At 46.3% G+C, this 15,815-nt stretch overlaps 1 non-coding gene and 1 pseudogene across 1 annotated transcript; both read left to right on the top strand.

Moving 5' to 3' along the window:
* Window positions 1–2,122: 2,122 nt before the first annotated feature.
* Window positions 2,123–2,231, top strand: LOC120701727. The gene has a single exon (XR_005686282.1). It is a non-coding gene; the product is annotated as a small nucleolar RNA R71 (small nucleolar RNA).
* A 12,073-nt stretch (window positions 2,232–14,304) lies between these two features.
* LOC120701422 lies at window positions 14,305–15,815 on the top strand (annotated as a pseudogene).

Below are 15,815 nucleotides of genomic sequence, written 5' to 3' on the forward strand. Positions count from 1 at the left end.
ACCAAGTGCTCGATGTCGTCCATCCTTCGATCCATTGCCAAGATTCGATCGTGACACCTATCGATGGTGGTGCGGAGATCCGCGATTTCATTGCGGCACTTGAAACAGCACCTGAAGTGATGGCCGCCGCGGTTGGGGTCGTCGTCATTGGGCTCGTCGTCGTCCTTCTTCTTCTCTTTGCCGCTGTCACCTCCGGAGGGGTCGTCTTCCTCCCTTCTCTCCTCTTCGGCCCACCCCGGCCAATCATCATCGTAGTCACGACCGGTGGCGCCCCATGAACCGGGGCTCATGTAGCTCTCCCAATCGCTGTCCCACACATAGTCCTTCGGCTCCGGGGTGTGCTCGATGTAGTTTCTCCTTTTAACTACGAGAAGGCGCGAGGAACGCCTAGGTGCGGGTGCCTCTTTGTCTTGTCGCTTCTCGCCCTCGTCTTCGTCGCTGATGATGACGACCTCCCTTTGTGCTTGAGCTAGCTTCTTCTTGCACCACAGAAGGCCCTTCCCTCCGACGCTCATCCGTGCTTGGGTGTTAAATTTCTTCGGAGGGGCCTTCGCTTCACATCGCTTTGCTTCGACAAGGAGGGGCGGCGCACCAGTTGCCAAGATGGGGCTAGGCGTCTGCTGGTTTGGTGTGGGGGTGTCGGGTGCCATGCCCTCTCCTTGATCTCCATAGCTGCAATCATGGGTCTTGCGCTCGCTGGAACTGCCATTGTTGATGTCTCTCACGAGGTAGTGGTGTAGATTGAAAAGTATGAGAGAATAGATCTAAACCGCGCCTCTATTTAAGTCCTGAAAAGACTTGGACGAGAAGTCCAATATCTCTGCGTATTTGGCATGCGAAATCTATAAGACACGGGTTCAAAATTTCCTTATCTCGTACCTACAAAAAATCGAGACCGATTCTCACACGAGGAGGCTCAGGCCGGTCGGCCGGCCCAGGGGGTTTTTCGGCCCCCTGGACTCCAACTTTTTCCGAGGTGCCCACCAACAAATTATGAGCCTATGTTTTACTCAAAGTTCGTCCAGAATAAAAATAAAACTACGAAAATAAAATCTAAAAGAGAATATTTACAAACTTACCTTGCTTAACGTCGTTAGGCTTGACGTTCCGGTTCCTCATCCATGGTATATATGTCGATGTAATGAAGGGGCACGACGTCGGGCTCCAAGAATACCTTTAGTCGCTGTCCGTTCACCACATATTGGTCGCCTTTCACATCCATGATTGTCACCGCTCCCGTGGGTGAAACCGAGTGTACGACGTATGGTCCATCCCATTTGCTTTGCAATTTTCCTTTGCCAAAAAGTTTGAATCTTGAATTGTAGAGTAGGACCTTGTCTCCTTCTTTGAATTCCTTGTTTTGTAATCACTTGTCGTACCATCTCTTCATCCTCTCTTTGTAAATTGTTGCACTATTGTACGCTTTCAATCTTAACTCCTCCAATTCGCTTATTTGGATTCTCCTTTTAATTCCAGCGGCTTCCGCATCAAAGTTCATTTCCTTCATCGCCCAATACGCCTTATGTTCTAGCTCAACCGGAAAGTGGCATGTTTTTCCATAAACAAATTGATAAGGAGTCATACCAATCGGGGTTTTGTGTGTCGTACGATATGCCCATAGTGCATCATCTAGTCTCTTCGACCAATCTTTTCCTCCTTTCATCACGGTCTTCTTTAAAATGTCCTTCAATTGCTTGTTCGAAGTTTCCGCTTGTCCGTTTGTTTGGGGGTGATAAGCCGTGGACACTCTATGTTCAATTCCCAATTTCTTCAAGCATTTACCAAAGTCTTTGCCCGTGAAGTGTGTTCCTCCGTCGCTTATCAAGATTCTCGGGACGCCATATCGAGAGAAGATAACTGATTTAATGATGTGTATGGACTCCTCCGTTGATGCCTTCCGACATGGCATAGCTTCAACCCACTTAGAAACATAGTCCACCATCACCAATATATGCTCAAACCCATGTGAGTTCACGAATGGTCCCATGAAATCGATTCCCCAGACATCAAATAGATCTATTTGCAAGTTGTAGTTCAACAGCATGGCATTTCTTTGCGAGATATTCCCCGTCCTGTCGTTGTGAGCCCATTGTAGAAGCTTTGAAGGGCGAGCCACTCGTCCATGCCATGGTGAGGACAGGCCAGGATGTATTCCTGCAGCCTCTCCCAAGCTTCTGGGATAGATTCCATCCCCGTCTGCTGGAAACTTGAAATTCTTCCGCGCAGGGCATTTGTTTTGCCCAGTGGGAAGAATTTTGCTAGGAACGCCATGGAGCATTTGGCCCAGGTGTCAATGTCTTTTTCTGTATAAAACCACTGTTTCACCTTCCTCAGCAGGGAAAAGGGAAACAGACGAAGCTTGATTGCATCGGCAGCGACACCCCGTATGACAACGGTGTCGCAGAGCTCCAAATTTTTTTGCAAATGTGCATTTGCGTCCTCGTTCGGCTTGTCGCAGAATGGGCTAGCCTGCATCATGTTGATGAGGCTTGATTTCAGCTCAAAGTTCACGTCCCCGACATTGATGTTGGGGCCAGTGGCCACATTGTCGGTGGAAGGGATGGAGAACTCGCGGAGGGTCTTTTCAGCCATAGCCTCAAGAACGAGTAGTGCTTTCGAAATGGGTTCCTGTGCCAGGAGGATAGCGAGAGGAGGAACGACACGAGATTGTGCCCTTCTCACGAGCCTCTCTGGATTGTCTGTGTAGTTTTCCAGCAGGGAGAAACTAGTCATACACTACCCCTCTCTTCTTTCAAATCAAAAATAAAAGAAGACATAAAGTGACATTAGCCTGAAAGAGTAAAGACCATATCCTGAGTACAAAGCCTAGATTAATATCAGCACAATATCTTTGTTCACATGCCGTCCCCGACAACGGCGCCAGAAATACTTGTTGGCATTTCTTAAGTCTATACCAGGTTTGCGATGACCTTGGTATCAACCTCAGAATTGCCTGATGGCGGTGCTTAGTGCAATCACTAGAAATGAGGGCGCCGAACCCATCCTAGCATCTGCACCAAAGGGGTGCCACTCTCGTGGTATAATCAATACGATTACAGATGGATCCGCAAGCGCACGGATATACCGTTGTAGCATTTCACCCGGAGAGTAAGGGTATCATCATTTATTTGTGTCCCAAAGGATGGCAGCGGCAAAGGTATTGTACTTAACATTAACCATGACATTGTACCTCAAGCAATAGGCAGAACTCTAACAGGGGTAAGTCCAGATAAAGAATAAGCAAGGGTAATGTGACACAACACACATCCACACTCCAAGAAGAAGGAATAAAAGAGAGAAATGACAAAACAAAAGACTACTCTATCCTGCGTTAAGTCAGCTGGAGCTTAGGCTAGATTAGGTGTCCTAGTGCTTCTATCCAAAGCTGGAGTCATGTTAGGACATGGTTAGGACTACAGGTGCCAGGAAGATGGGACAGCGGGGAGAAGGTCCCGCACTGGAGTACATCCAGTCCCGTTATCTCTTTGCATGAATTCCTACACCGAACCCGAACGTCGGGCAGTACGCTAAACGCAACACCGCTGTTACGCTGGATGAACAGGGCTGTCACCACCTGCCCTCTACCCCAGTCACACCGTGGAGCACGGTCATATCCGAAGGATCTCGCATACCCGAGCACCACGCTCGTGTATGAAGTCACTACTCTAGTGTCCCCAGGTCTCCCACCCTTCGGATGGACAAGTAAAACACTAGAGCAAGCCCGAAAGCACAACGAACCTCTATCCGTACCCGGATCATCTAGCCTAACCATGACCTTTGCATAACTCATGAACGAACTAAGAATGGATTGATAAACTATAAAGATAGTAAAGCAACCATGGCATATCTCTATATTATGAATAGAAGTCTGACAAAATGAATACAAAGCCATACCGGGAGCCGAGGATCGCTCAACGACTCTGAGGACGACTTGCTTCGCTAAAGAGAACTAGCCTAGCTCCACTACCTAGCTAAGAGAGCAAGAGAGAGGAGAGCCTTCTTGGAATGGTGGAATGAGAGTGTGTGTCTGTGTGTTGAGGGGGGTGGAGGAGAGGCCTATTTATACTACTTGGAGGTCGGTTTCCCACCAACGCACGTATGGAAGGTAATCAGGTGCCTTGGGGGTGACTCCTCCTCGAAGTGCATTAGGACAGGAGCCAGGCCAGGTTCGGCCGCCCTAGGGGTCGGCCGACCCCACCTTGGTGCCCCTCGTCCTCATCCTCTGCTGGCTGGCTGACATGTGGGCCATTGTGTCTTTCCTTATGTGCATTATGCGTGGCGCGCCCGTTTGCTCTGCCAAGTGGGCCCTCTTTGTAAGTGGGTGACACCGGATACGATCTTCTGCGTAGTTATGTGGCGTTTATTGCATGTTTTGTCTTATTTCGCTCCTGCCCATCTGAAATGTATAAAACTTGAAAACAACTGTGGAGCAAGGTTAGTGATACAAATATGTGAGTATAGCATGTAGTTTTCCTTTATTATTGAGTATAGTTGACGGTTGAAAATAGCACTTAAGCACCATCAACAGTAATCTTCTCCCGAGTATATCGAGTACGATCCTCCTCACCCGTATACTCAATGGAAAGATGAACTCGCCGCTGCAGAGGTTGAACCCTCCGTATAGTCCAATGCGCCACCACAGAGGCACCAGTAATCTGGTGATCCACCTTCAAACCGTCATCTCCCCAAGGAGAAAATTGACCTGATCCGCCCGACCTCCCCTGGAATTCCAACTCGGTCTCTTCACAGGGGGACCAGGAGTACGAAGAGGAAGGGAAGAGGAAAGATTCCTAACATAGAACCACATCTCCTTCTAGTCGATGACCTTATCGCTCAACTCGTAGGGGATATACTTGGTCTTTTTCCCCTGCCAAAACAGCAACCCGGCTCCCCCAACTACATGTACCTTAGAATCGTTGGGATGGAGTTTCAGATGGAAGAAATATTGGAAAAGATCAAAGTGGGGCTCAATCCCCAAGAAAGCTTCACACAGAAGAACAAAGATGGAGATGTGAAGAGTAGAATTAGGGGTCAAGTGATGCACTTGAACCCCCTAGTGTTGAAGAAGGCCCCGGAAGAAATCAGAAACCGAAAATCCGAGGCCCCAAAAAACATGAGGAAGAGAAACAACAGATTCGTTTCCTTCCTCATGGGGAAAAGACTCCCCATCCGAATGCCTCCAATGGATAATGTTCCGAGGCTGAAGAAGATGACTCTCTACTAGATTTAGCAGATGGCAGTCCGTACACTTACTCGACTTCCACCCTTGAACCTCGGCATCGCCGCCGGCAGCGTCACTCCCCCTCCCCTTCGAAGCAGACTTCTTCGGCGCCATGGGAATAGGGAAACACGGATTCTCTCTTGCTTCACGCTCGGGTGCTAGCGGTGGCTAGTTTCTCGTGGCACTCGGAGGCAAGAGCAGATGAGTTTTGCAGTAGCGGAGCAGGCGAGGGAAGCGTGCTAAACCTAGATTTAGTCGAACAGTTAAATAAGCAGAGATAATGGCAGTACGGTAAATAACTAGAAGTCCAAAGGTCGCGAACCAAGTTCTCAGAGTTATTTCAGCCAACAATCTCCAGTTTCGTTCCAAAGGAACCAGAATCAACACAAAGAAGGAAATCTGACTCCAAGAATTACATTCCAATAGAAGAAAATACACAGATATGAACGGTTTCACCACTCGAAACCACTCGATCTCAACTACAAAGAGGATAGCCCAAGGAATGATACAGAGATAGAAATCTTGTTACTCTTAAAGGGGAGTAATCCAGATACATTCAGGGAGGAAAATGCTTGTTGTTAGAAGATATACATGATCAGGAACATCGCAAATCCTCTTCTTGTACCTGCTCTTCTCCCTGATATGTTTTGCAACAAAAAAAATGCCATCTCTCCAGAAGCTATCGACGGGGTAACAACCACAGTTTCCACCCAAAAAATCTTCTGACACAGCTTCCACCATCAGCCCACCATGTGCAAGACGACAAGGATGGCTACGATGTGAGAAGCAAGGCCAACAGCCACGAAGATAGCAAGTGTTTGTGCTACTCGCAAACACTCTTCTAGCACCTACAAAGAAGAATCGACTACTTCCATCGGGAGGTTGAGTACTCTCAAGCGAAGAACTCCACTTCGAACACATAGCTACAATCGCAAGCTCGAAGAAATAAGCACTACAAGCCCTGCTTAAATAGAAGAAGCAACGGAGCCTTCCTACCCCTCGTGACACAAAAGGACAAGGCGGCTCACGGGCGAAACAGAAAAGATTCTACAGCAGTACTCGCCACGTGAACCCACGGGCACATAGTACACCACACTGCCACCTTTTCAAAAGATTCACCGCAGCACTGATGATATCAGAAAGATTGCAGAGAACATGATACAATTTCCTAGACCATTAACCGCAAATCACAAATTTGAATTCAAAGCTCGGGGGCTGCGGGACACGTTTCATAAAAAGACAACTTTTTCAAAAAATTACAGGCATCTGAAGAACCCAGAAGACTGAGTCAACCCTCAGCCTCACTTGATAAATCAGACTAAGGCTCGGGGGTACTCCATATGGTGCGCAAGTTCATCGCGCATCATATACCAAGACAAATTCGGGGCTTGAGCACCTCATAGCCTCGACGCAGCCGAAAAGATACTCGGAAGACTACTCGAAGCACTCGATGGACTCCAGAAACGGTCAACCGGCTCCAGAAACATCCAAAGCACTCGTTGCCCAGACCTAAATCCAGAAGCCCTCAAAGCACCCGAAGAACATCTTCAGAAGTACCCGAACGCCTGCAGGACTCGACTACGAAGAGCTCGGGGGCTTGTCAGACCCGGGGCAGCAGGACTGCTTGCGGGCATGGAATATTCTTGAGTAGTGAGTAATTCATGGGTATGCCCTACCTCTTTTATATCTACCCGAATAGGAGTAGAACTAGTCGATATACTCGGGACCTAGCCGAAATCCTAGGACTGGGATCCTAACGGAACTCGACTAGGACTTCCCATATAACCCTGTTCCCCCCGCATTATATAAGGGAGAACAGGGACCCCTTCAAAACATCAAACAACACCTAAGGGAATACAAACCACCACATGGGATGTAGGGTATTACGCTCCGGCAACCTGAACCTATCTAAATCATTGTGTTCCTTGCACCATCGCGTTCTGATCCCGGTGAGTCCCTACTCATAACCACTCTCCTCGGGATACCCCTCAGAGAACCCGATGGTAAAACACTGACAGCTGGCGCCCACCATGGGGCCTTTCGCCAACAATCGTTAGAAGAACTCGATGGCTCCTCTTGATGATAACTCAGTGCTAAAAAAAGGCACCTCATTCCGCATGATCTAGAATGGGAGCTTCCAATCTGGGAGTTGAATGATTGGAGATGAGATGAATGCCTTTTTAAGAGTGTCAAAGGCTTTATGACACTCATCTGTGAATTGGAAAGAAACATCCTTGGCTAGATGACTGGTGAGAGGCCTAGCAATTTGGGAGAAGTTCGCGAGGAACCTTCGATAAAAGCCAGCATGGCTAAGGAAGCTTCTAATTCCTTTCACATTGGCGGGACGCGGAAGTCGCTCAATGACTTCAATCTTCGCCTTGTCCACCTCTATCCCTCTCTCGGACACGAAGTGTCCTAGGACGATGCCTTCACAGACCATGAAACGACATTTCTCACAGTTGAGGATCAGGTCCTTTTCTTGGCATCTCTGCAAGACTTTGTCTAGATTTTCTAGACAATGGACCGAGAAGTCGTCCATGAAAACTTCCATAATTTCCTCAATCATGTCGGAGAAAATGGACATCATGCACCTTTGGAATGACTCGGGTGCGTTGCATAGCCCAAATGACATTCATCGGTAGGCATATGTTCCAAAGGGACATGTGAACTGTGGTCTTGCTCTGACCATCGGGATGGATGGGTATTTGATGGTAACCAGAATAACCATCAAGGAAACAGAAGTAGGAGCGCTTTGCCAACTGCTCTAGCATCTCATCGATGAAGGGTAGTGGGAAGTGATGCTTCTTGATGGCCTTGCTGAGTTTTTTGTAATCTATACACATCCACTATCCCGTGACGGTTCATTGTGGAATTAGCTCATTCTTGCTATTTTCTACCACCGTCATGCCTCCTTTCTTGGGCACAACTTGAACTGGAATTACCCTCTCACTATGCAGAACAGGATAGATGATTTCGACATCTAGGAGTTTGAGAACCTCTTTCTTTACCACCTCTCTCATGGCATTGTTCAACCTTCTTTGGGGTTCCCTAGAAGGTGCTATCTTGGGATCCAAAGGGATTTGGTGAGTGCAAAGAGCAGGACTGATGCCCTTGAGATCTTGCAGGGTATAGCCTAGGACTGATCGATGCTTCTCCTCTTCTGAGAATTTGTCGCTAATTATCACGGGAGACTCTACATCACTATTTAGGAAGGCCTATCTAAGCCCAGAAGGTAAAGGCTTTAGCTCAATCGGAGGTCACGATGGCTTTTCAGTCTCGGACAGTTCAAAGGTCTCATCGGAGTCTTCTTCTATCTCAATGACTTCTTTCAGAATTTTCTCTATATCCTCCTCGAGGTCTGAGTCAAAAGACTCGAAAGTGGAAGTGGTCATGATTTCCTTGATTAGCTCTGGGGTAGGGAGATCTTCCATTGAGCATTTTAATGCTCGATCCACAGGAATGTGGAGAGTGTCCTTCCCTAACTTGATATTTAAACATCCGTCTTTAGGAACATCCTTAAAGAGAGCCTTAAAGGGATGTCCTATCAAGAAATCGAAGTTGAGATCTTTGAAGACATGGAAGTTTAGACGGACTTTAACAACATCGTGCCAAAATGGCACATTGGTGAGTATCCCGTAACTGCTTGTAAGAGAACCTGAAGGTCTCTTGAGCTGTCTGTCTGTCGGAGTGAGCTTGTAATTGCCCAAAAAAGCTAAAGCAAACTCATCTGACATGAGATTAGCTCCGGTAGTGGGATTATAGAGAGCGTCCACATTTTGATCTCGTAGATGGCAACAGAATGATGAGGATGGAGAATTGAGATGGATTGGGGTTAAAGATGATTCTACTTCCTGCAGCCATTCGTTGCTTATCAACGTCGTCAACTCTTGAATCGTCTCCCGAAGATAATCTTCCTCTAAGGGATCTGTAGGAGTGACGGGACTTGGTAGTCGCTTCTGACAGAAGTATTTTGAGGTGTTGCCAAAATCTTCAAATACATCCGGCTTGATAATTCGAAGAAACTCCGGAGGTAGAGAGTCTTCTTGCTCCGATGTTTCGGATTTAAGTTCAGGAGCGGTCTCATAAATCGAATCTACTAATTGGCTTTTTGAGGGTTTCGATTCGATTTCTGAAGGTTCCTCATGACGCATCTTTGGTTCTGTGGGAACTGGCTCGTGGATACAAACGAAAGAGGTTCTGTCCAAGATTTTGTCAAGGACTTCCCTGCCTTCGAATGTGGTAAGATGAGCAAAAGATCCTCCAGAAGTAAGACCGAGATGCTGTGCAAACTCCTTGTCAAGACCAGCATAAAAATGCTGGAGCAATAAATGCTCGAGTAATGACAAGTCTGGAGCTAATTTTACCAATAAGATAAATCTAGCCCAAGCTACACCAATTGATTCCATATTATTCTGACGGAAAGTTAAAATTTCCGTTCGTAAGGCACATATTCATGAAAGCGGAAAGAACGCAGAACAGAATTTGTTCCGAAGTTCAATCCAACTTCCATTCACATAGCCTACGACATGAATGTACCATTGCTTCGCCTCCTTCGAAAGGGAGAAAGGAAAAAACTTCCATTTAAGAGTTTCATGTGTCATGCCCGAAATTTTCATGCATGAACACACTTGCTCAAATTTGCGCAGATGATGGTAGGGATTTTCACAATCCCTTCCTGAAAAGGAATTTCCCTGAACTAAGGCTATATAGCTTGAGCTAAGTTCATAGCTAGTGGAAAGAATTGGGTCAGCAGAGGGTGCTGGCTCATAGAACTCACTCTTGGGTGAAGAGAGCTGTAAAAGGGATAGCTGCTCCATGGGTAACGGGGGCTGAGGTAGAATCAAGGAAAAAGAAAAAAGGAGATACGAAGATGACTGAGTCTGAAGATAATGTAGCTACCGTTCCCCGGCAATGGCGCTAGAAAGCTTGTTGGTACTTTGTAACGTCATGAATAAAATCTGCAAGCGCACGGATATCGCTCTAGCTTTCACCCAAGAGTATTCCAGGGTATCGTATCCACTGGGAAACGTGAGTGCACTATCTACGGGTTAAGGCTCATCCAAGGACACACACGCTGGTGTAGGAGAGGTAGAAGAGAGGACTTTCTAAGATCTATAATCTATGCTTAGAAGAAGAGATCACATCGCCGTTTTACTTCGAGCTACTGGTTTCGACCGGCTTATACAAGCCGATAGCTCCAGTAATATGTGCTCTATCCAATACCCAAACGTGGAGGGTTATTAGGGCTCAAATAGGATTGTCACCACCTGCCGGCTACCTCTACAAACTGTGGGACTATCAGACAACTGAGTGGTATAGTCCTGCATAAACACCACGTGTACGCCTATCACTACTGACCTTAGCCCTGGCCAAGACTTGTCTTTTCTATTCAGGGTCTTAAACTAAGATCAAATGCTACTCTCTAAACATACACATCAACTTATATAAGGCAGAGATGATAACTTGCGATCTAAACTCTAATTCTAGATAAGAAAGTCTCGAACACTTACAACCGAATAAGCATCCGTCGAGGTACAAGCGGAGAAGAGTGCCGACAACCCCGGCACTTCCCCTGACTCCTCCTCACTCTCCTCCTCTTCTTCTACACCTCCTAGTCTACCTAAGCATCTAGGATGAAGGCCTCAAGGTCCAAGGGAGAAAGGTGAGTTGAGTTGGGTGTGTTGTGTGTTTCATTTCTCCCCCCCCCTTTGTATTTATAGGAGGGAGGAACGGCCAAGGAGAGTCCATTCTGCAGTTGAGCCTCTCCGAACCGCCTTCTACATCCAATGTTGAGCCTCCACATGGCAGGTTTGAGGCGGTGGGGCCCACTGGGCCGTTGGCCGACCAGGGTGGTCGGCCGGCCACCCAGTGGGGCCACCGACCTTCCCCTTTGTCCCCACGGGCTGTGCTCTGGGCCCACTTGTCATTGGCACTAGGCTTGGCTTCTGGTATGTCGGTTTCTTGCTCTGGTGAGCCCTCCAATCCATATTCTGACACATGTCGCGTCCTGATTCGCTGGATCGTCGTGTCTTGGATCATGCCACACCATTATGCTGCAAAATTAGCTAAAAATCACCTGCACACATTCTAGAACATCATCTATGGAATTTGTTAGTAAATAAGTCTATCCTAGTATTTATTCCACATTATGGTTCAATTTTGTGCAGGAGTTGATGGTCAAAGTAGGTCGTTAGTGACCGTCAACATTCATCGAGAAGATTTTGCCTTGGATCGATGATGTGTCATGCTCATGGGCTGCATCTCCTTCTCTTGTGTGGTTGCCAAGTCGGCCTTTTTGGCCCTTGGGCTTGCTTGTGCTTGATCAGGGATTTGTGCCTTGGATAATATACTTGTTTCATGCAGTTTTGGCCCAAATTCACCTGCACACATTCTCATACCAGAATCTGTGGAATTCGTCAAATAATCATCCTATGCTAACATTTATTCCTTTTGATGCTCCAGTTTTGCATGATAGTTGACAGTCAAAATGGGTCAATAGCGACCATCAATACATACGAGGAATTACTTGACAATGATGTTGTCAGTGTCCCGAAATCATCGTCTAGTAAATTTGTATGTGTGTTACAGGATCGGATGGTAATACAAGGACAAGACACAAGATTGTATACTGGTTCGGACGGAATGTCCCTACGTCCAGTTCGAGCTCTCACGCTCTTGCACTCAAGTTTACAGTAGGAGTTACAAACGGATGAGATAGGGAACTAGGGTCCCAAGTCTCCAGGTCGACGGTGTGTGTACGTGTGTGTCTGTGCATGTCGAATCGGTTCCGTCCTCCCCCTCCACGGGGCATGCCTTCTCCCTTTTATAGTCCAAGGGAGAGAGGTTTACATTTGGGAGATAAAGAGAGAGGCCTGGGAGAGTTGGGGGTCGGGTGCCTCCCGTCTCCCACCTATTTATTATGTGGTGGGACCCACTGTCCTTGCTTGATGAGACAGTAGGACCTCCGTCTCCTGTTCCTATCACTGTGTTAGTCGTGACGGTATGGTGGCGTAGGATTCGCGCTAGCCTGCGTTGTCTATGGTAGGGCATGGGCGATCTGTCACATCATCATGGGCCGTGCGATATTGTCAGGCGGCGCGGCCGCACCATGCCCCCGCCCGGTTTGTACGGGGGCATGGGGCAACACGTCCCTAGTTCCCCGGGGCTGTGTCTACAGACTGCCCTTTGACTGGGGAAATCCCCCTTTCCCAGAGACTGGTCGTCGCGGGTCGAGCGGGCCTCCTCCCATAGGGGTCGAGGGTCAGGCGAGGTAGGAATCCCTCCCACGGGGGTCGGGCGAGGTGGACCTCTTGCGCAGAGGTCGGGTGAGGCGGGCCCTTTCGCAGGGTCAGGCTGAGGCGGACCCCTTAGGAGAGACGTGAGCCGCCCCGACTTGTTGGGCTTTTTCCTAAGACTAAAAGACCCAGTGCCGCACCTTGGGCCGGCACCCAGGTGGTTGGGCACTCTTGACGGACGGTGTTAAGGGTACCTGTTATTCTTATCCTCATCAGATGCTGAAATGAATTTCAGATTGATAGCAAGAACACAGAAGATAAATCCCACTACAACCACTACTCAATTGTAGATGATGAGAATGACAGCACATGCATTGATGCGCCACATATTGATGCGACAGTAATAAAACATAACCCAAGTGCGAAGCAGAGTCACATAGTAAAATGGAGGGACTGAAAATAAAAGTTAGATATGTGATTCTACAAAATGTGAATTGAGGATATCCACCGTGAGGGTCGGAGTTCTTCAGCACAAAAAAGAGAGAGGCTTTTATTACAAGATATGTTAGGATATTTTTTGAACTAACCCACTCAAAGTGTGGATGTTAAAAAGAAAAATGGGGAAAAAATGGATAATCATCGCACAACAACACTTGATAAGGGGAGTTACAAGGTATCCATTGTAAAGAACAAAGTCTTTGATACCCCAGGATTGAATCATAAAGATAACAGATGTAAAGATTCATAAATGTAGACCAAATTTGCAACAAAAATTGGATTGTTACTACGTATGATGACACATCTACTGCAATTTCCACAGACATGATTCATTCCATTGTTATCATAAGTGCTAAAGTTTTTCAAGTTGTCAACTAATGTTATAGCTCTGCCTCATAGACACGCGACCTTAGAAAAATGTAAAAGAAAAGACACTCTAGTGACTATCAATATGTAGACTAAATCATCGCCCGTGTGCCTCGGTAAAACATTCATTAATTTTGAGAAGATGACCGATTCATTGACCTTGTCAAATTAGTGTCCTTTTCGAAATAAAAGAAGAAACTAATTTAAGTTTAATTTTTAAATAGACCATAGCTTATATTAGCATTAAAAAACTTAAAATCTCCATGATTTGTCTAATGATGTTTGAGCAAATGACAAATTTATTTCTTTCAATTAGTGCACCCCACGGAAACTGTATTGATGCTACAGTGTCCATTTACAATTAGTGAAAATTCTAAAATATTTTTTCTGGAAAATCCATATAATGCAGTGGAAAATAATATGACACAACACAATGCAGGGACAGAAATTAAAGAACATAATGAGCATGTGAAATGTTTTAGTAGTTCCCACCAATATTGTAATCTTACTTGGCGAATAAAACTTGTATCGTGTCGTGACCTATAGTGGCCCAAGTAAAATATTTCAACATATTGGAAAGTTTCAGCTCTTTTAAAACCCCAAGCACTTCCACTGCCCCAAAAAAAAACACAATGCTATTGTTAGCCTGTCTATATCTTCCAATATTATATCAAGATTTCTCTTGCTTCACTTCACTATTCGATCGGCGTCCATTATCTACCACAAAAGACTAGCACCGGATCCATTATTTTGGCTTGCATTTATCGAAGAACCTCATGTCCATTGATGACGAGTTCAATGTCTAAAATTAGGCCATAAGTCTAGATTGATGCCTAATGACCTTTCACTGTGACCAAAAATGGCGGAACACCACCTCTTTGCCATCAATTTTCCTATGGTCAAGGTGCTAGATATATATATACATACACAATAAAAGGAAGAGGAAGAAGGAAGAACAACAACAAGAGGAGATGATCGCATCAATCATGGTGAAGAATAAGCAGTCACTCCTACTTTCCCTTCTCCTTGTGTTGGTTGAGCTGGTGTTGCTACCAGCACCATCATGCCAGGAGATGAACTTCGATTTCTGGGTGAGAAAGCAGACATCAAATGCCAGCAAAGATGCGGGGTGCGCAAAGAAGGACGTTGCACTATCCTCCGCCGATGCTACTATGGTGAGAAATTCTATCGATCCCTCCACCCAATTGAATCCTGAAGATGGCTGTTACAAGACCATTAGCGAATCCATCGCCAACATCCCTGATGGAAGCACCAAAAGGTACATACTTCAGCTGAAGGGTGGTACTGTGTTTCGTGAGAAGGTCTTCCTTCCAAAGAACAAGCCATTCGTCACCTTAATGTCCGACCCCAACAATCCTGCTACCATTGTTTGGAATGACACAGCAACCACACCAGGAAGGGATGGCAAGCTCCTTGGTGTGGATGGCAGTAGCACGGTGAGCATAGAGTCTGACTACTTCATTGCCTATGGCATCATCTTCAAAAATGATGCACCGCTGCCTGAAGAAAGGGGAGAACAAAGGTGAGGCAACAGCGTTGCGGGTGCTCGGAACAAAGATAACACTATACAATTGCACCATCGATGGTGGGCAAGGTGCTCTATATGACCAAAGTGGGCTGCACTACTTCAAGGCTTGCATCATCAGGGGAACCTGTCGACTTAATCTTTGGCTCTGCCAAGTCATTTTATGAGGACAACAACATCATTTCCGTGAACAAGGAAACTTTGCCAATGGCGCCACTGCAGCAACAACAACGCAATAATCCCATCAAGGCCGCCCCCGGAGAGGTCGGATTATCTTTCAAAACCTGCACAATTGAGGGAGAGGGAGAACAAATCTATTTAGGCAGGTTGGGTATGGCTTGTGTCTACTTATACACAAAGATTGACAAGAAACTCGAACCTGTAATATCAGATGGTGGGAATGTCCAGACGGTCAACAGGTATCACATATAGATTGGTTAATTTCTTTTATTTGCACATACCAAAAAATGTTGTTCTTGATATCTGCAATATATAGAATGATAGTTTTGCTGCACTATGATCTTTTTGTAGGACTGGGATGATCTACTATGCAGACTTCAAGAGCTACGGGCCTGGCCTTGATAAAGCGCTACGATCGGAACTTAGTTATGCTGAGGCTAGGCCATATCTCGGGACTTACTACATCTCGGGAGACACATGGATACCATTCCTACCACCAGCTGAAACATGGTTGTAGGGAGCACAAGGATGACTCAAGATCTCTAAGTGACTGGACACACCTTTTACTCTCGAATTCTGGTCCACCAATTTTTGTCTTTTAAATAAACCATGCAGAACCCTATATGCGCATGCATGGAGTTCAAAAGGAATATGTTGAACTTCTACTTCAAACGGGTATTATCTGCAGCCAACTAACTTTTGCAACAAATATGTTATCATGAGAGAGTTTGTGAAGTGATGACAAGAAATGTCATTTGTGTCATTTTTA

Source organism: Panicum virgatum, chromosome 3K, assembly GCF_016808335.1.
Source record: "Panicum virgatum strain AP13 chromosome 3K, P.virgatum_v5, whole genome shotgun sequence".
NCBI lineage: Eukaryota > Viridiplantae > Streptophyta > Magnoliopsida > Poales > Poaceae > Panicum > Panicum virgatum.